The 22,092-nt window shown below is 36.4% G+C and overlaps 1 long non-coding RNA gene across 1 annotated transcript in view; it reads right to left on the bottom strand.

Annotated features, from left to right (window-relative positions):
* LOC141276398 (uncharacterized) overlaps positions 1-22,092 on the bottom strand; it is a 148,728-nt gene that overhangs the window by 76,891 nt on the left and 49,745 nt on the right. The gene's annotated exons all lie outside the window — the stretch shown is intronic.

Below are 22,092 nucleotides of genomic sequence, written 5' to 3' on the forward strand. Positions count from 1 at the left end.
AGGGATCGTTTAACAGAACTCATTGAACAGAAGGAAGACCAGCAGAGGGACAGTGAAATTTCTTCTGACCTCTCCATACCACATTAATTTGAAATGGACTGAGAAAACATAAGCATTAATTTGTTCTTGCACACACGATACTCAAATTTACTCAGTAAGTAGAGCGGTCTATCATACTGTGTGTAATAAGTGGGCAAGAGAAAAAGTGTGATATGGTCAAATCATTTGTTCAGTGACTTATGCAGGTCCTTACAGAAGTTTGTATCCTGTCACTACAGCAGTGAGAGAAATACTGTTGTTCTGGATTATACTAAATTTAGAGATTCTAGATTCATCTTTAAAATGGCCATCACCATGATTATTCACCTCCTTTCTTTAATTTATTAATACTCCTTTTATGCAATGAAATAGCCAATGATTAGAAAGCAAGGCAGCAAACAAAATACAGGAATCAAAATTAGTCTTTTTGAAATTTGGAATTGTCTACTTTTTATTGGAGAATTTATCAAACCATTTAAAAATTTCTGTTGATTTTTTCACTATATTTCTTGTATTTATTCTCTTAGAGATTTCTCTGCAGATTATATTTAGCTAATTTATCACAATCTACTTCAGATTAATACTAATTTAATTTTAGTACAATGTAGAAACTTTGCTTAAATACAGCTTTTTTCTCAGGTATATGCCCAGTAGTGGGATTATTGGGTCATATGGTAGTTCTCTTTTTAGTTTTTTAAGGAACCTCCATACTGTTCTCCATAGTGGCTGTATCAATTTATATTCCCACCAACAGTGCAGGAGGGTTCCCTTTTCTCCACATCCTCTCCAGCATTTATTGTTTATAGATTTTTTCATGCTGACCATTCTGACCAGTGTGAGGTGAAGCCTCATTGTGGTTTTAATTTGCATTTCCCTAATGATTAGTGATACTGAGCATCTTTTCATGTGTTTGTTGGCCATCTGTATGTCTTCTTTGGAGAAATGTTTATTTAGGTCTTCATTCCATTTTTGGATTGGGCTGTTTATTTTTTTGATATTGAGTTGCATGAGCTGCTTGTATATTTTGGAGATTAATCCTTTGTCAGTTGCTTTGTTTGCAGATATTTTCTCCCATTCTGAGTCATCTTGTTTACAATTTCCTTTGCTGTGCAAAAGCTTTTAAGTTTAATTAGGTCCCATTTATTTATTTTGTTTTTATTTTCATTACTCTAGGAGGTGGGTCAAAAAGGATTTTGCTGTGATTTATGTCAAAGAGTGCTCTACCTATGTTTTCCTTTAAGAGTTTCCACCACCAGAACACAGGCACCAGTCCCTCCCATCAGGAAGCACACAAGAAATGATAATTTTTAATAACGATTACAACTTCATCAAATGAAAACTACCAGATACCAAACTTACAAGAAATCTTGCCTCTACAGAGAAGCCAAAACGCATATACAAATTTGCATCAGAGGGTGCTTGTATAGTGCCTTGATTTATAGGTTAAACGCCAATATAGTTGAATCTTAACAATAGTATTTAAACAAAAAGAGCCATTTATTAAAAAATGCATATAACATGATACCAATATATCAGATTTTAAAATATAGAAAAATGTTATATTATATATTATTTAGATACATATATGCATGAAAGAAGTATAAACACAGGGAATGGTAAATACCAACATCAAGATACTTTCCACTTGTTTTCCTGAAGGTGCTAAAAGAGAATGCAATCAGGAAATGGTATAATAGAGTAATTGGACTGTATTTGTAATATTTTATTTTCTAAGATGAATGGTTGTCATATCTTAGTGTGGTGAGAAAATCAATTATGGATGTTTATAATATTATTCTTAATGAATTTTTGTTTGTTTAAATATTCCTTAGCTTTAAACAAAATATTTTAAAGTAGTTGTAGATCTAGAAGAGATATGGGTCAAAAATAACATTGAAGACAAAATATTTGTATCCAGGATATATAAAGTAAACCTATAAATAAATCATAAAAAAGACAAACAACCCATTAGAAACTAGGCAGAACAAATAAACACACACTTAAAAGATATAGGAATGGTCACTAGATACATGTAGAAGGTATCCAACATCATTAGTCAACAGAGAAATATAAATTAAAGCCACAACTAGATACCACTTCACACCCATCACAATGGTTATAGATAGACAATACCAAGAGTTAGTGATGATGTAGAGCAATGGAAATTCTCATATATTGCTTATTGGAATGTGACATGGTACAGCTATTTTGCAAAAACTCTTTGACAGTTTCTTATCTTCTTAATCATACACCTATTCCATGAACCAGTAATTCTATTCTTAGGTATATATCTAAGAGAAATGAGGGCATATATACACAGGAAGAGTTAAAGGAATAGCAGTTTTATCCAGTGGGAAAAATGGAAATAAGCCAAATTTCCACCAGAATAGTTAACAAAGTGTGTTATATTAATACAAATGAATTCTATTTAGGAAATTTAGCAATAACAAGAACTGCTGATATACACAAAAAATAAATCAATGTCAAAAAACGCTGAGTGAAAGAAGTCAAGTCAGACATAAATGAGTACACACTAGTAGACATATGGTCTGTGGTAGAAAACCATGAGCAGAAGTAGGAGCTAGTTTCTTAAAGTAGCCTCTTTTATGAGTTTAGAGTGAGAGACAATGGAACAATGGTCAGACTGTATATAAAAATAGAACTCTGACCACAATCTTATAGCCACCATTCTGGAAATCCAAAGCGCAGCCTCTGCAGTAATTGGCCTAAACTAGTCAGTACTTAGGCCATGACTGCCAGCTTCCCAAATTTTTATCCCCTTATCCTTGCTTCCAACTCAAGATCAACCAGAGAAAGCCAAATATGCTCCCTAAACTCATGACATAGGATGCTGGATTTCTAGTTAGCCCACCTCCGGGTTATCTGTGCTAACATCCTGTAATCAGGGCATACTTGAAGGGTTCTTTTTTTTCCTCACTATAAAGCTTTCCTATCCCCCTGCCTGCCTTTGAGTCTCTGTCAGACACAAGTGATGGCAGCTGATTTTCTTGAGATAAGCTCTGAATTAATAGCTTATGCACATTCTCAGGTGGTCTTTGCTTACTTCCACAAGGGACAATATACAGACATAGGTGTCCCCTTGCCTTCTTTTCTCCTTTATCTAAAGGAGCAAGTAGGAACTGAGAGCTCAATGAAGATTATAGAAAAGCTCAACGAAGATAGTGAGACATTTAGGAGGAGATTTAGGAAATTGCAAGAGTCAAAAGAGTAGAGACTTCTAAAAACAAAAATAAGCAAATGGGACCTAACGAAAGTTAAAAGCTTTTGCACAGCAAAGGAAAACATAAACAAGATGAAACGACAACACTCAGAATGGGAGAAAATAGTTGCAAATGAGGCAACTGACAAAGGAGTAATCTCCAAAATTTACAAGCAGTTCATGCAGCTCAATATTAAAGAAACAAACAACCCAATCCAAAAATGGGCAGAAGACCTAAATAGACATTTCTCCAAAGAAGACATACAGATGGCCAACAAACAGATGAAAGAATGCTCAACATCACTAATCATTAGAGAAATGCAAATCAAAACTACAATGAGGTATCACCTCACACCAGTCAGAAAGGCCATCCTCAAAAACTCTACAAACAATAAATGCTGGAGAGGGTGTGGAGAAAAGGAAACCCTCTTGCACTGTTGGTGGGAATGTAAATTAATACAGCCACTATGGAGAACAGTACGGAGGTTCCTCAAAAAGCTAAAAATTGAACTACCATATGACCCAGCAATCCCACTACTGAGCATATACCCTGAGAAAACCGTAATTCAAAAAGATACATATACCCCAATGTTCATTGCAGCACTATTTACAATAGCCAGTACATGGAGGCAACCTAAGTGTCCATCGACAGATGAATGGATAAAGAAGATGGGCACATATATACAATGGAATATTACTCAGCCATAAAAAGAAATGAAAGTGAATTATTTATTTGTAGTGAGGTAGATAGACCTAGAGTCTGTCATACAGAGTGAAGTAAGTCATAAAGAGAAAAACAAATACCATATGCTAACACATATATATGGAATCTAAAAAACAAAGGTTCTGAAGAACCTAGGGGCAGGACAGGAATAAAGATGCAGGCATAGACAATGGACTTGAGGACACTGGGAGGGAGAAGGGTAAGCTGGGACGAAGTGAGAGAGTGGCATGGACATATATACACTACCAAGTGTAAAACAGATAGCTAGTGGGAAGCAGCTGCATAGCACAGGGAGATCAGCTCAGTGCTTTGTGACCACCTAGAGGGGTGGGATAGGGAGGGTGGGAGGGAGACGCAAGAGGGAGGAGATATGGGGACATATGTATATGTATAGCTGATTCACTTTGTTATAAAGCAGAAACTAACACATCATTGTAAAGCAATTATACTCCAATAAAGATGTTAAAAAAAAAAGTAGAGATTTCTAAAAAGGAGAGGGAGATTAACAGTGCTAATTCCCACAAAAAAGTTAGTAAACTGGAAGAGGAGAAAACCAATTGGATTTAGCATTTCATAGGCTGTTGTTGAACATGAAGAGCAATTTCAAGTACAGTGGTAGAGAGGGAAGGCAGAATGCAAGCTAAGTATAATGTCATGGAGGTGTGGAGTCATTAACTGTAGAAACGCTTATAGAACAACAGTTAGAGAGTTTACAAGACAGAGACCTTAGAATGTCATTTTAGGATGGTGTAGCACAAAGATGTAGGTATTGTTACTATACAGGTGAGAGATGAAGATATTGGATTGGAGTGGATATGGAGGGAGAAAGAGTAGACAGAAGGTTAGAGAAAAAAGAAAGATGAAAATAATGTCAGAGCTTAAATTCAGAAAATACTTACTGCTAGAAGGGAGTAATATAGGAACCTAAACCAACCAAGGGAAAAGACAAATAGATGTTTACATCAGCAAAGGACCAAAGGAGGGATTCTAATCCCATTATACAATTTAGCAGATGACATAACAGAAGCTCATAGACTCATAAATGAAACAGGCAGTCAAAGAAGTTAAAGGATACCCAGGATAAAAGGGGTCACAGAATCCTGAGTAATAGTATATTTTTTAGCATTACCTATTACCAGCCCAAACCCTAAATTGTTATGACAGTTTCAGAATTATTTTAGACAAAACTAGCTCATTGTTGAACTGAGTAATTGCTTTTAGAAATCAGTTCAAGAGTACTTAAAGAAGTAAGAAAATGTCTGTAAAAAATAGGACTTTGAAGTTAGACTAGACTCCCATTTTCAAATCCCTACTCTGCCATTTACTGTCAGTGTAATTTTAGGCAATTATTTAACAACTCTCTCAATTTCTTCATCTGGGAAATGAGAATTGAAATTCTACCTCATAAGGATAAAAAGTCAATGAAAGTAAAGTCTTAGCATCACATCTGGCTCAGAGCTGATGGTAAAAAAGAAGGAATGTTTTTCTATTTGGATAAAATATACGAATACTGTTCATTTGATTATGTTTAGCAGTGTTAATACAACATGCATACGAACACAAACATACACGCATACATACATCTCAAAAAACATGTAAAAGAGGCAGGAGTTATTATCACTGTTTTACACAAGAGGACATTGAAGGTACAAGGATGCTAATAAGCAATCTGTCCAGGGTCTGATGCTGAATAATACAAACAGAACTCAAACCCAGGACTTCTGATTTTCTGAGGTCTTGAAAGCCTTAGATTCATGGATAGGCTTTTGAGGTTGAATTCCTCCAAGAAATTGGGGCATTCTTTCAGTGGGGCTAGAAAATCTTCATTAACTATTTTTGTTTCTTCATTAACTTTTAATGAAGAGCAAGTGCCACGATCCTCTGCTTGGGAGCACTCACACTTGAGCCCAGTCATATATATATTCCTGTATGTTAGAGCTCAGAAGCATCTCTTATTTTGCATAAGATTAAAAAAATGTCTTTCCCAATTTGCAGTCGGAGATCTCCTAAGACCAGTCTTCTAACTAGTAATCTTATCACTACACAATTTCTATATTATTTGTCAAATATAATGTAGAAAATAGGTCCTGCTGAAATAACTTGCCAAGAAAACAACTCACAAGAAATTGAGAAATGGAGTCTAATGAAAAAATGTTACTTGTGTTATGGAAAAATTTTACTTGTGTTTATAATTTTACATATTTATTCCTGCAAGTGTTTGCCATTTTTTAAAGGAGGTTCTTGTACATTTATGACTGTCATTTATGGTATATTTATTCCTAACCTATAAACATTCTGCTGACAAATGCCAATGGCACTTGTTTTTTATGTTATGATTTCATACATATTTCATAAAAATAAGGAAAATGTATAGATAATAAATCCATTTAAAATATTTTATAACATATATGTCTTGCAAATTAACAGTTGAACTCCTAGAACATTTGTAGAAAGCAATTATTAGTTTCTACAGATTATAAATAAAATATATTTGAAACATCCAAAGAATATGTAACATTTTATTAATAAATAGAAAAAGTAATTGCTATGGCATGATTTTTATATATCGAGTGTTATTTGCATATTTAAAATATAATTTATATTTTCAAATATAAGAATTGTGATGATATATATTCTTCAGCTTGCTAACCTGCTAAATTATTGATTCTTATCTGCAGGAAGGTGTATGAGAATGCACCCATCATGTGCATGGACTTCAATTTCCTGCACCTGAGGGCTGCAATAAAATATTTTCCAAATATATGAAAATAATGGGAAAGGAAATTTCTCCTCTAAGGCTGAAACATAGTAGAATATAGGAAAGATATTCAAGGTCACTAAAAAGAAGCAAACTCTAGGTAAGTAGACATTAGGGAGTAGCATATTTAAAGAAAGAATGTGTCATCCACCAGACCAGCTGGCTTATTTAGAAAACAAAAAGGAAAATTCATTGAGGTAAACATGGGCTGAATCCAAGCAGGCATTATTTAGAAGAAAGACGCAGCTCTAAGTCAAAGGACTTAGCCTGTATTGCCCCCAGAAATGTATATGCTTACTGTAGACATAACATATACTTGGTTATCTGAGCCTGAGACAATGAAATATCTGAATTATATAACTAACAACCAAGGCTCTAAGTCCAAGCTTGAAAAGCAGCCTTCTGCTGTTAAATTCTCTTATTGAATGCTTACAAGAGTCTTGCCTGGCAGTATCCTATTTGGTGGTCATTAGCCATACGTTGCTAATGACCACATGAAATGTGGATGTCCAAGTTGTGACATGCAGTAAGTGTAAAATGCACATTGAATTCCAAAGACATAGTACAAACACTACATAAATATCTTATTAGTAATGTTTTTGTCCATTGCATGTTAAAATTATATTTTGTACATATTGTGTTAAGTAAATTATAGTATTAAAATTTGTTTCATCTGTTTCTTCTTATTTTTCTAATATGGGCTCCAGAAAGTTTTCAATTACATATGGGGTTCCCATTGTGGATTGCATTATATTTATTTTGGACAGCACTTGTCCGTATGAACAGAGAGCAGTAATATCTATTCCCTACCCCATCTACATTTTGTGTTGTGTATTAGTTAAGTGGCATTCTTACTGTAGATAATTTCATGGGTAGATCTGGCTATAAGATGAAAGCATCTGGTCATGTGGATTTAAATGTTTGGTTCCTTCACAATCTATACTTATCACTGAATATTTTAAAAGGAACATTTTGATTATGTACATCAGTTTCATAAACTCTTTTGCCTGAATCTGCTATTGAGAGAGGTATCCACTCTTGGCATGCTGAAGAATCATATCTGAGTTTACACTACTGAGGGTCAAATCTTAAACCATGATACAGTGACAACACTTATGCCATATGATCAGGCTTTCAGAAGACAGCCAGCTGGCCAGTGTTACCCAATCAGAAATCACATCTTCTGTTTTGTATGTGTTTATGTGTGTATGCTTTTCAAACTTTGTTATAATTTTTTAAAATGACATATCTTATTCTATAATTAACTTTATATTTAGTATTTTTCATGAAACTTATGCATAAATATAGTTCAAAAGTCATTTTCTGTGCCCCACATACATTTGCTGCTGCCAAGAGGTCAGCTGTTCCCTTTAATCTTTTAACTCATTATGTTGGTATTTGTCTCTGTTTCTCTAAATAACATGCCTATGTTGCTACTTCTTTACTTTTCAGTTTTAGTCATTATCTATGGAACTTGAGACTTTGTTTTCTTTTGTAAATTTTATCCCTCCACACATACACACAGATATATGCTCACTCATCATGCAAACCTGTTTCCCATTCTGCCATCCTCCAAAGAGTTGTATTGCACCTTTGGTGAAATTATAATTCACAAAGGAATGGAAGCTAATGCATGTGTTCAACTCACCATCTCTAAGGGGTATCTGAGTGAGATCTTTACACTTAAAGAAAAAAAATCAGAATGTGAATTTAGGGACATTACTGCTAAGTGAGTAACCAGGGTCAATAGCCTTTGGGTGGGAGGCATCAATAAAAAAGAATCACATGTCTTATATCACCCCCTACACTTCTCTCTCTCACTTATCCAATTATTTACCTTGCTAAGAAAGACCCGAGGTTGGAATTTTCTGTCAAGATTTTAGAAGGTGAATATGTTAACGAAAGCTTCATGTGGGAGGCAGAGTTTGAAAGCAGCTGTGCCTTTCACTGAACAGTTTCACTGAACAAGAAACTGCTGTGCTGTTTCTTGTACAGCAGTGAGGTGAGATGTATGCGAGGGCAGCTCTCTAGATATCAAGATCAGCAACTCTGATGATAAACTGGATGAGATATAAAAGCCACTGGCCCTTCCCCTTATCCCTTCAAAGAGAGCAAGGGCTTAGACAGTGAAGAGTGGAGGCAAAAGGTTTTTCTGGTAGGGGTACCAAATGAGGGCAAATGCATGAAAGCAGCAAGGCACAGAACATGTTCAGGAGTGAGGAGTTTCTGAGTCTGAGAGTGATAAGAAAGTTCTCTAGGGGAGTCAAGGGAGATAAAGATGTAGGAATGGAATCAAACAATCAAAGGTGAGGAAAAGGTCAGAGAGAATATCAAATTCAAATTCCTGTCCAATGTAGATATCCTTTGAAACTCTTTGATAGCTTTAATATTCTGAACAATAGGTTATTCTGATTATTCTGAAGACCTCCATGGGGTTGGGGGATATAACTACTTGAGCAGGAACCATGTTTTGTTCTTGTTTTTGCTTTTTAAAGTAGGATTTCTCTTTCTTATATTAAATTATTGGGGGCCAGGTAGTAGAGTATTAAACACAAAATTAGGGTGTTTGAATTGTTTTCTTTAACAAAAGGAGTGTCACAAAAAATATATAAAACAATGGTATGATTCTTTTTTCTAGAATATATGCCATAGATGATATATAAACTAATTTGGAGGTAGAAATGGAGGAGACTCTTGAGAGATCAGTTTACAAAATATTTTGGTCATCTTGGTATGAAATGATGAATGCCTTAAAAAAAGGCAGAAAAGTGGAGGAGGTAAGAAGGAACTAGAAATATATGTAGTATTTGAAAAATAGGGAATAATGAAAGTATAGAAATTAAATATTGATCAAAAGTAACAAGTCTGGTTTAATAAAATATTTTGGCTTGTATAAAAAAGATGATGAGTTTTAGTTTTAAAGTGTTGATTTTGAACTTAAAGTGGAATATATAAAGGGATATACAGGAAACTGAATGTCTCCCATCCTTGGTCCATTGCAGCCAAGCACACATGAAGCCCAACTAAATCTGCCTATAGGTTGAGAAAATTAGGGACATTTTATTAGTGAATTTTAAAATTCTGCATAATTGGAAAGCATTTAATTCTGACCAAATGCTATTAATTTGTTTTTTAACTTATTATTCTTGGTTTCTTTGTGGGCCCGTGACAAGGCAGATAGCACTCCTTAAGCATTTATTAAATGCTTAGTAACTTTACTGAAAGAAAAGAAAAAGGAAAGAAGGAAAAAAGAAAAGAAAGATTGAAGAGAACTAGATGATCATATTATAAAACAATTGAGTCTATGGCTCAAATGTGGAATGAATGCATAGCATAATAAAGCAGGCTGCCTTGCTTCCGTAACACCCAATGATGTCTTTGTCAGGGTCTACTTTTATCACAAAGCCTTAAGAAAGTAAGAAATTGTTTTTCTTTACAAGGAAGTTGAAGACAATGTTAATAGACAATCTTCTAGGCCTCACTATATTCTGTTTATTGTTGCAACTGAATACAGGCATACATGGTTTGCATTATATGAAAGACATGCTGGGAAATCTATCCTCTGCAAGCCTATCTATTTTTTTAGAATGGTAACAATTTTCGATACAGCCATTAGTTTTATATTTGTTAGCATAGAGTTTGCTACGAACGGGAATATCTGTCAAACGCAGACTTGCTTTTTGAGAGTGTATTGAGGGGAGACTTGGGAAACCTTGACATGGGCATTCATCTGGAACACTCGAGGAAATCTGCTTTAACAACTAAAATGAACTGTATTGTTCTGATAGGCAACTGTTGAATTCCGTAGACAAGTGGTCTCCCATTTTATTATAATATAAAAAGGATATGTGTTACAGTAGTCATCTTTTAAGTTTTTCTTTTTTGCTGGTTACAGATAAAGTACTACTAGGTGGATATTTGTCAGTGTGATTTTGTTTTGTTTTTTCCCCCCTGCTTTAAGCTCAAATTCATTAAATTAATAGTATGGAGATCTAGGATGGGATAGTTGGTTGACACAAATCTAAGAAGTGTCATTGCCCAAATTAACTATTTTTTAGGGATGCATGCTTGAATTTAATCATGGAGAAATGACATACTACACAATGAGCAAATAGCTCTTCTCTTCCCTTCTTTCTAGGGGCAGAACTGAGCGTGTATCCTTGGATGAGAATAGCATTCTCATAGTCTAATGATTTAGGAATGATAGCTTTAAGCACAATTCCAAAACCAGCAGAGCAAAGTTCTGAAGTAACATGAATTGATAATTGAGGATTTATAATTATTTTAAAAATTCTCCTCTTGCCCAAGTCAGTAAGTAAGTAGTTTTTCAAATTTAATCGTTCTTTCTCAGTCCTCTTTCTCCTTCACATCTCTGTAGTTTTTACGATGTTTGACCTATTCTTATTTCTCCCCCTAATTTCATGGAACATCTATATGTTTGCAGTGATATTTCATTCTACTTGTTCTCTTCTAGACTTATGAGTAGCTTATTCTTTGATTCTTTTTCATTTCCACTTACATTGCATAGTGCTTAAATCTTAGAAAACCGTAAGAATCTGTTTTGCTACCAGTAATTATTCCTGTGAAAGGTAGTTTACTGATATATACTTAACTACTATAAATATATATATATATAGTACAGACATAATATACATATAGCTAGTGTATATATATTATATATACATACATAAGTATGTATATATTGTTTATATGTTGTACATATTGTATAAAATACATATTTTAAAATATAAATAGAATACTGTATAAAAATATACAAAACATATCATAGATATATATACAAAATTGCACTTATATATGCAATTTTATATATATATATATATATATATATATATATATATATGTCTCCCCCAAATAAAACTCTATTTTGGCTTCTTTCTGGATATAAACACAAACTCAACTTGGTCAAAAAATGCATTTAATCTTCCTTTCCTTATCTTGCTAGTCCACCCATGCTCTTAACCGGAAACACTTAGAAAAAGGGTGTAATAGGTGAACAAGCTTGGTTCTTGAAAACTGCAACAAGTTTAGTTTTCTCCTATAATTTACTGACCTCAGGAATTATACTTTCTGAGCTCAGAGAGTAAAACATATCCAACCCATTTATATATTTCCACCATAGCTCTTCGCTTCAAAAGCAATTACTGTAACTGTATATGCTGAAATTAGTTCAGATTCTCTTGCTGAGTTTTATGTATTCCTTGACAGAGCAACAATGATATTTTACCATCTGTAATAACAGAACTCTGTGGCTGTTACTTGGAACCAGATGTTAAACACCTCTTTGGATGGTTTTAACTACAATGAATAAGTCTAACATTAAAGTACCCCCTGCAGGAACACAGTCTGAGACTGAGGAGAATTGTCTTTTCCTATCAAGCTGTACCTGCTAAAATGAAATCTGTACTAAAAGATTTTCACATAATTCTCATGTAATTCCATTCTTGATTTTTTGTTTCAGTTGCAGGTTTTCTCTAACTTTTCCATCACAACGTCCCAAAAAGCATAGGAGATTGAACATGTACCTTCAGGGAGTGCAAAGGCAGAGCCTGAAGCATCTCAACACAAACAACTGTCTTTGAACTCACACATTTTCTCTTAAACCTTCTTGGGAAATTTGCATTCTACTCTATAAAGTATCTCTTTTCTGAAAATAAACTGAATGCTTTAAATTATTCAGTATTGAGTGAAATTGATTATATAGACAGATTTGTTTTTATTTATAATAGCAAAGTATCATATGCCCTTAGACATATGATTACACAACTGGGAACCCCATCTTGAGAGCCCTCACTTGAGAAAGGTATATCAATAAAATCATTGTAAGTTGTGCTCAGAAAATATATTCGTCCTAAATATTTCAGCATGGATTTTTAGCGACAAGAATTTAAATTTTTCTTAAAGTTTTTCTTGTTTTTTTATGTAAAATTTATACAAAATAAAACACACAGATCTTAAGCATACATTTACCAAGCATACCATTTACCATTACACTTTAACAAATGCATACATATACCTATGCAATCCAAACTCCTACCAACTTACAGGACATTAAATTCACCCTAGTGTTTCCTCATCCTCCTTTCCAGTCAATCCCAACCCCAATATCCTCCTGAAACAACCACTGTTTTTATTGTGTCAGGCATTATTTTGCCCACTGCAGATTTTCATTAATAGAATCATGTTCTTTAGGGTAAAGCTACTTACATTTAGTGAAATGTGTCTAACGTTCCTTGAAGATGCCAAGTATATCAGTGATGTACTCTACTTTATTACTGTATATTGTATATACAATATTCAGTATTCTATTGAATTTGTATATCAGGTATATTTACAAAATATTCCTAGGAATGGACATCTGGACTGTTTTCTATTTTGAATATTAATATAAAGCTGCTATGAACAGTTTTGTACAGTATTTCTGAGGACACCCATTGTAATTTTCTTGGGTAAACACCTGGCTGTGGAATTTCTGGGTGAGAGGGTTGGTGTATGTATATCTTCGTAAGAATTCCAAAAACACTTCGCAAAGTGTTGTATGATTTTTGTATTCCCATACAAAGCACAAGATTGAGAACTCTATTGTTTCACATGCACACCAACATTGGGTGTCGTCAATCTTTTTTATTTTAGCCATTCTGTTTAGTATGTGTATCATTATGATTTTAATTTTCATTTACACTATGACTAATATATTTGAACATTTCTTTATGTGCTTCTTCATCATTTATACATCTATTTACGTGAAGCACCTATTCAAATCTCTTGCCCAATTTTTATTGAATTATTTGCATTTTAATATTGAATTGTAGGAATTCTTTCTTTTAAACATATTTATTAGAGTATAATTGCTTTAAAATGGTGTGTCAGTTTCTTTTATAACAAAGTGAATCAGTTATACATATGTCCCCATATCTCTTCCTTCTTGCATCTCCCTCCCTCCCACCCTCCCTAACCCAACCCTCTAGGTGGTCACAAAGCACTGAGCTGACCTCCCTGTGCTATGTGGCTGCTTCCAACTAGCTACCTTTTTTATGTTTAGTAGTGTATATATGTCCATGCCACTCTCTCACTTTGTCCCAGCTTACCCATCCCCCTCCCCGTATCCTCAAGTCCATTCTCTAGTAGGTCTGCATCTTTATTCCCGTCTTTCCCCTAGACTGTTCTGACCATTTTCTTTTTTTTTTTAGATTTCATATATATGTGTTAGCATACGGTATTTGTTTTTCTCTTTCTGACTTACTTCACTCTGTATGACAGTCTCTAGGTCCATCCACCTCACTACAAATAACTCAGTTTCATTCCTTTTATGGCTGAGTAATATTCCATTGCATATAAGTGCCACATCTCCTTTATCCATTCATCTGTTGATGGACACTTAGGTTGCTTCCATATCCTGGCTATTGTAAATGGAGCTGCAATAAACATTTTGGTATATGACTCTTTTTGAATTATGGTTTTCTCCGGGTATATGCCCAGCAGGGGGAGTGCTGGGTAGTATGGTAGTTCTATTTTAGTTTTTGAAGGAACCTCCATACTGTTCTCCATAGTGGCTGTATCAATTTACATGGCCACCAACAGTGCAAGAGGGTTCCCTTTTCTCCACACCCTCTCCAGCATTTATTGTTTGTAGATTTTTTGATGATGGCCATTCTGAGTGGTGTGGGATGATATCTCATTGTAGTTGTGATTTGCATTTCTCCAATGATTAATGATGTTGAGCATTCTTTCATGAGTTTGTTGGTAATCTGAATATCTTCTTTGGAGAAATGTCTATTTAGGTCTTCTGCCCATGTTTGGATTGGGTTGTTAGTTTTTTTGATATTGAGCTGCATGAGTTGCTTGTATGTTTTGGAGATTAATCCTTTGTCAGTTCCTTCATTTGCAAATATTTTCTCCAGTTCTGAGGGTTGCCTTTTGGGCTAATGGTTTATCCATTTTGTTTACCTTCTCAGAGAACCAGCTTTTAGTTTTATTGATCTTTGCTATCATTTCCTTCATTTCTTTTTCATTTATTTCTGATCTGATCTTTATGATTTCTTTCCTTCTGCTAACTTTTGGTTTTTTTTCTTCTTCTTTCTCTTATTGCTTTAGGTATAGGTTACGTTGTTTATTTGAGATGTTTCTTAAGGTAGGCTTGTATAGCTATAAACTTCCCTCTTAGAACTGCTTTTGCTACATCCCATAGGTTTTGGTTCATTGTGTTTTCATTGTCATTTGTTTCTAGGTATTTTTTGATTTCCTCTTTGACTTCTTCAGTGATCTCTTGGTTATTATGTAGTGTATTGTTTAGCTCTATGTGTTTGTATTTCTTACAGACTTTTCCCTGTAACTGATAACTAGTCCCATAGCATTGTGGTCAGAAAAGATACTTCATATGATTTCAATTTTCTTAAATTTCCCAAGTTATGGGTCACTGAAACAACCTTAGTCAATGGGGGCAGACACCAAAAACAAGGGGAACTATGAATGTGCATCCTGCAAAAGGGAGACCTAAAACACAGCAAGTTAAGCAAAATGAGAACAGAGAAACACACAGCAGATGATGAAGCAAGGTAAAAGCCCACCAGCCCTAAAAAATGAAGAGGAAATAGGCAGTCTACCTGAAAAAGAATTTAGAGTAATGAGACTAACAACGATCCAAAATCTTGGAAAATGAATGGACAAAACACAAGAAACGTATGACAAAGAGCTAGAAGAACTAAAGAAAACAAGCAATGATGAACGACACATTAAATGAAATTAAAAATTCTCTACAAGAAATCAATAGCAGAATAACAGAGGCAGAAGGACAGATAAGTGACTGTGAAGATAAAATAGTGGAAATAACTACCACAGAACAGAATAAAGAAAAAAGAATGAAAAGAATTGAGGGGCTTCCCTGGTGGCGCAGTGGTTGAGAGCCTGCCTGCCAATGCAGGGGACGCAGGTTTGTGCCCCGGTCCAGGAGGATCCCACATGCCACGGAATGGCTGGGCCCGTGGGCCATGGCCGCTGAGCCTGTGCATCCAGAGCCTGTGCTCCACAACGGGAGAGGCCACAACAGTGAGAGGCCCGTGTACCGAAAAAAAAAAAAAAAAAAAAAAGAATTGAGGACAGTCTCAGAAACCTCTGGGATAACATTAAATGCACCAAGTTTCAAATTATAAGTGTCCCAGAAGAAGAGAAAAAGAAAGGGACTGAGAAAATATTCGAAGAGATTATAACTGAAAACTTCCCTAATACAGGAAAGGAAATAGTCAATCACCTCCAGTGCAGAGAGTCCCATACAGGATAAATCCAAGGAGAAATATGCCAAGACACATACTAATAAAACTATCAAAAATTAAATACAAAGAAAAAATATTAAAAACAGCAAGGGAAAAGCAACAAATAACATACAAGAGATTCCCCATAAGGTTAACAGCTGATCTTTCAGCAGAAACTCTGCAAGCCAGAAGGGAGTGGCAGGACATACTTAAAGTGATGAAAGGGAAAAACCTACAACCAAGATTACTCTGCCCAGCAAGGATCTCATTGAGATTTGACAGAGAAATTAAAAACTTTACAGACAAGCAAAAGCTAAGAGAATTCAGCACCACCAAACCAGCTCTACAGCAAATGCTAAAGGAACTTCTCTAGGGAGGAAACACAAGAGAAGGAAAACCCTACAATAACAAACCGAAAACAATTAAGAAAATGGTAATAGGAACATACATATTGATAACCATCTTAAATGTAAATGGATTAAATGCTCCAACTGAAAGACATAGACTGGCTGAATGGATACAAAAAGAAAACTGTATGTATGCTGTTACAGGAGACCCACTTCAGGCCTAGGGATACATACAGACTGAAAGTGAAGGGATGGAAAATATATTCCATGCAAATGGAAATCAAAAGAAAGCTGGAGGAGCAATTCTCATATTAGACAAAATAGACTTTAAAATAAAGACTATTACAGGAGACAAAGAAGGACACTACATAATGATCAAGGGATCAATCCAAGAAGAAAATATAACAATTGTAAATATTTATTCACCCAACATAGAAGCACCTCAATACATAAGGCAAATGCTAACAGCCATAAAAGGGGAAATTGACAGTAAAATGATCAAAGTAGAGGACTTTAACTCCCCACTTTCACCAATGGACAGATCATCCAAAAATGAAAATAAATAAGGAAACACAAGCTTTAAATGACACATTAAGCAAGGTGGACTTAATTGATATTTATAGGACATTCCATCTAAAACAACAGATTATATTTTCTTTTCAAGTTCTCATGGAACATTCTCCAGGATAGACCATATCTTGGGTCACAAATCAAGCCTTGGTAAATTTAAGAAAATTGAAATCTTATCAAGTATCTTTTCTGATGACAATGCTATGAGACTAGATATCAATTGGAGGAAAACTATCTGTAAAAATACAAACACATGGAGGCTAAACAATACACTACTGAATAACCAAGAGATCACTGAAGAAATCAAAGAGGAAATCCAAAAATACCTAGAAACAAATAACAATGAAAACTCGACGACCCAAAACCTACAGGATGCAGCAAAAGCAGTTCTAAGAGGGAAGTTTATAGCAATACAATCCTACCTCAAGAAACAAGAAGCATCTCAAACAACCTAACCTTACAACTAAGGCAATTAAAGAAAGAAGAGCAAAAAACCCCCAAAGTTAGCTGAAGGAAAGAAATATAGATCAGATCAGAAATAAATGAAAAAGAAATTAAGGAAACAATAGCAAAGATCAATAAAACTAAAAGCTGGTTCTTTGAGAAGAGAAACAAAATTGATAAATTATTAGACAGATTCATCAAGAAAAAACGAGAGAAGACTCAAATCAATAGAATTAGAAATGAAAAAGGAGAAATAACAACTGACACTGCAGAAATACAAAGGATCATGAGAGATTACTACAAGCAAATATATGCCATAAAATGGACAACCTGGAAGAAATGGACAAATTCTTAGAAAAGCACAACTTTCCAAGACTGTACCAGGAAGAAATAGAAAATATAAACAGATCAATCAGAAGCACTGATATTGAGACTGGGATTAAAAATCTTCCAACAAACAAAAGCCCAGGACCAGATGGATTCACACGTGAATTCTATGAAATACTTAGAGAAGACCTAACACCTATCCTTCTCAAACTCTTCCAAAATACAGTAGAGGGAGGAACACTCCCAAACTCATTCTACGAGGCCACCATCACCCTGATACCAAAACCAGACAAGGATGTCACAAAGAAAGAAAACTACAGGCCAATATCACTGATGAACATAGATGCAAACATCCTCAACAAAATACTAGCAAACAGCATCCTGCAGCACATTAAAAGGACCATACACCATGATCAAGTGGGGTTTATGCCAGGAATGCAAGGATTCTTCAATATACACAAATCAATCAATGTGATACACCATATTAACAAATTCGATATGACCATCTCAATAGATGCAGAAAAAGCTTTCGACAAAATTCAACACCCATTTATGACAAAAAACACTCTAGAAAGTAGGCACAGAGGGAATTTACCTCAAAATAATAAAGACCATATATAACAAACCCACAGTCAACATTGTTCTCAATGATGAAAAACTGAAACCACTTCCACTAAGATGAGGAACAAGACAAGGATGCCCACTCTCACCACTCTTATTCAACATAGTTTTGGAAGTTTTAGCCACAGCAATCAGAGAAGGAAAAGAAATAAAAGGAATCCAAATTGGAAAACAAGAAGTGAAGCTGTCACTGTTTGCAGATGACATGATACTATACATAGAGAATCGTAAAGACACTACCAGAAAACTACTAGAGCTAATCCATGAATTTGGCAGAGTAGCAGGATACAAAATTAATGCACAGAAATCTCTTGCATTCCTATACACTAATTATGAAAAACCTGAAAGAGAAATTAAGAAAACACTCCCATTTACCATTGCAACAAAAAGAATAAAATAGCTAGGAATAAACCCACCTAAGGAGACAAAAGATCTGTATGCAGAAAAGTGTAAGACACTGATGAAAGCAATTAAAGATGATACAAACAGATGGAGAGATATACCATGTTCTTGGATTGGAAGAATCAACATTGTGAAAATGCCTCTACTGCAGCAATCTATAGATTCAATGCAATTCCTATCAAACTACCACTGGCATTTTTCACAGAACTAGAACAAAAATTTCACAATTTGTATGGAAACACAAAAGACCCCGAATAGCCAAAGCAATCTTGAGAAAGAAAAATGGAGCTGGAGGAATCAGGCTCCCTGACTTTAGACTATACTACAATGCTACAGTAATCAAGACAGGATTGTCCTGGCACAAAAATGGAAATATAGATCAATGGAACAGGATAGAAAGGCCAGAGATAAAAGCATGCACATATGGTCACCTTATTTTTGATAAAGGAGGCAAGAATATACAACAGAGAAAAGAGAGCCTCTTCAATAAATGGTGCTAGGAAAGGTGGAAAGCTACATGTAAAAGAATGAAATTAAAACACTCTCTACGACCATACACAAAAATAAACTCTAAATGGATTAAAGACCTAAATGTAAGTCCAGACACCATCAAACTCTTAAGAGGAAAACATAGGCAGAACACTCTATGACATAAATCATGGCAAGATCCCTTTGGATCCACCTCCTAGTGAAATGGAAACAAAAATAAACAAATGGGACCTAATGAAACTTAAAAGCTTTTGTATAGCAAAGAAAACCATAACCAGAGCCAAACACAACCCTCATAATGGGAGAAAATATTTGCAAATGTAGCAACTGACAAAGGATTAATCTCCAAAATTTACAAGCAGCTCATGAAGCTCAATATCAAAAAAGCAAACAACCTAATCCAAAAATGGGCAGAAGACCTAAATAGACATTTCACCAAAGAAGATATATAGATTGCCAACAAACAGATGAAAGAATGCTCAACATCACTAATCATTAGAGAAATGGAAATCAAAACTACAATGAGGTATCATCTCACACCAGTCAGAATGGCCATCATCAAAAAGATCTACAAAGAACAAGTGCTGGAGATGGTGTGGAGCAAAGGGAACCCTCTTGCACTGTTGGTGGGAATGTAAATTAATACAGCCACTATGGAGAACAGTATGGAGGTTCCTTAAAAAACTACAAATAGAACTACCATATGATCCTGCTATCTCACTACTGAGCATACACCCTGTGAAAACCATAATTCAAAAGAGTCCTGTACCACAATGTTCACTGCAGCTCTATTTACAATAGCCAGGACATTGAAGCAACCTAAGTGTCCATCGACAGATGAATGGATAAAGAAGATATGGCCCATATATACAATGGAATATTATTCAGCCATAAAAGGAAACTAAATTGAGTTATTTGTAGTGAGGTGGATGGACCTAGAGTTTGTCATACAGAGTGAAGTAAGTCAGAAAGAGAAAAACAAATCCCGTATGCTAACACGTATGTATGGAATCCAAAAAAAAAAAGGTTCTGAAGAACCTAGGGACAGGATAGGAATAAAGACCCAGACGTAGAGAATGGACTTGAGGACACAGGGAGAGGGAATGGTAAGCCGTAACGAAGTGAGAGAGTGGCATGGACTCATATATACTACCAAATGTAAAACAGATGGCTAGTGGGAAGTAGCCGCAAAGCAAAGGGAGATCAGCTCGATGCTTTGTGACTACTTACAGGGGTGGGAGGGAGACACAAGAGGGAGGAGATATTGGGATATATGTATACGTATAGCTGATTCACTTTGTTATGAAGCAGAAACTAACATATCATTGTAAAGCAATTGTACTCCAATAAAGATATTTAAAAAAAAAAAAAGCCTATACCCTTCGGTGGGAGTCTCACAAACAGGAGTATAGTTATAATAGCAGGGGTTCTCCCCAAAGAGTGAGTGGTTTGAGTGCCATATTGGGCTCTCCAGCCTCGGTTTCCTGCACCAGAAAGATGAGTCCCCAGACTCTTTGGCTTTAAGGCCAGCAGGGCTTACTTTTGGAAGAGCTAGAGAGCAGTGGGGTATAGAGACTCTACTCTTAATTGGCACACAGAAAATTTCACATGCTCTAGAACCCAGGGAAGCAGCAATGATTTGAAAGGAGCCTGGATCAGACCCACCTGCTGATCTTGAAGAGTCTCCTGGAGAGGCAGGGGGCAACTGGAGCTTACCCTAGGGACACAGACATTTTGGAGCTCCTTCTACCACATGGACAATGGTGCTGGCAAATCCAGTTTGGAATGCTCCCTTTACCTTATTAGCACTAGGACATGGCCCCACCCACCAGCCCATCAACAGCAGTACAGGGACACCTCAAGCCAAGCAGCTAGCTAGCAGAAACACAGCCCCACCCACCAGTAGGCCTGCTGCCTTAAGAGCCACCCTAAACCTACAACCATCCCAGGACCTAGCCTGTCTGCCAGATATCTCAGGACCCAGCCCTACATACCACTGCACCAGCACTAGCCCCAGGACACCCAGGGCCCTGCAGCCAGAGATCCCAGGACCTGGTTCCACCCACCAGTAGGTAGGCATCAGCTCTAGGAACACCTCAGCCAGACAGCTTGAAGTGTCAGGACCCAAGCCACACACCAGCAGGCCAGCACCCGCCCCAGTACCCCCTGTGCCTTGGCTCTTCCCTCTAGCAGGCTAACACCAGCTCTGGGACACCTTGGGTCCCTCAGCCGGCAGCCCTGGAATCCAGCCCCAACCATCAGCATGTAGACACCAGCTCTGGGACCCAAGGGTCCTGAAGCCAGAGGCTATGGGCTTCTGCTCACCAGTGAGAAGGTGCTAGCCCCAGGACCCCCCTGACCCCAGCCCCACCCACCAGCAGGCTGCCACCAGCACCAAGAAACCTAAGATCCTTCAGCCAGAGGCCCCAGGATCCAGCCCCACTCAACAGCAGGCCAGCACCAGCTTTGGGACATTCCAGACCCTGCAGTTGCCATGTCAGGAGGTGACCCCACCCACCAGCAGGCCAACACTAGATCCAGGACCCTGGCTCTGCAACCACCCACCCCAAAACCTGGCTCCACCTACCAGTGGGCCAGCACTAGCCCCAAGGACCTCTGGAGCTCTGCAGCCAGCAACCTTGTAAACTGGATCCACCAACCAGTGGCCAGCAGTCTCCACGCAAGGCAGGACCTGGCAACCAACCGAAATAGGGGCCAGCCATGCCTCTAAGACCATGCACAGTAGTCAGCCTACCACAACATAAGGACCCATGCAGACCACATGGGGGTATCCCTAGAGCATATAGGTTTGCTGACCAGAGGGGAGTGTGCTGCTGGGATATATAAGAGGTCTCCTACAAAAGGCCACTTTTCTGAGGTTGGGA

Source organism: Tursiops truncatus, chromosome 14, assembly GCF_011762595.2.
Source record: "Tursiops truncatus isolate mTurTru1 chromosome 14, mTurTru1.mat.Y, whole genome shotgun sequence".
In the NCBI taxonomy this organism is placed as follows: domain Eukaryota; kingdom Metazoa; phylum Chordata; class Mammalia; order Artiodactyla; family Delphinidae; genus Tursiops; species Tursiops truncatus.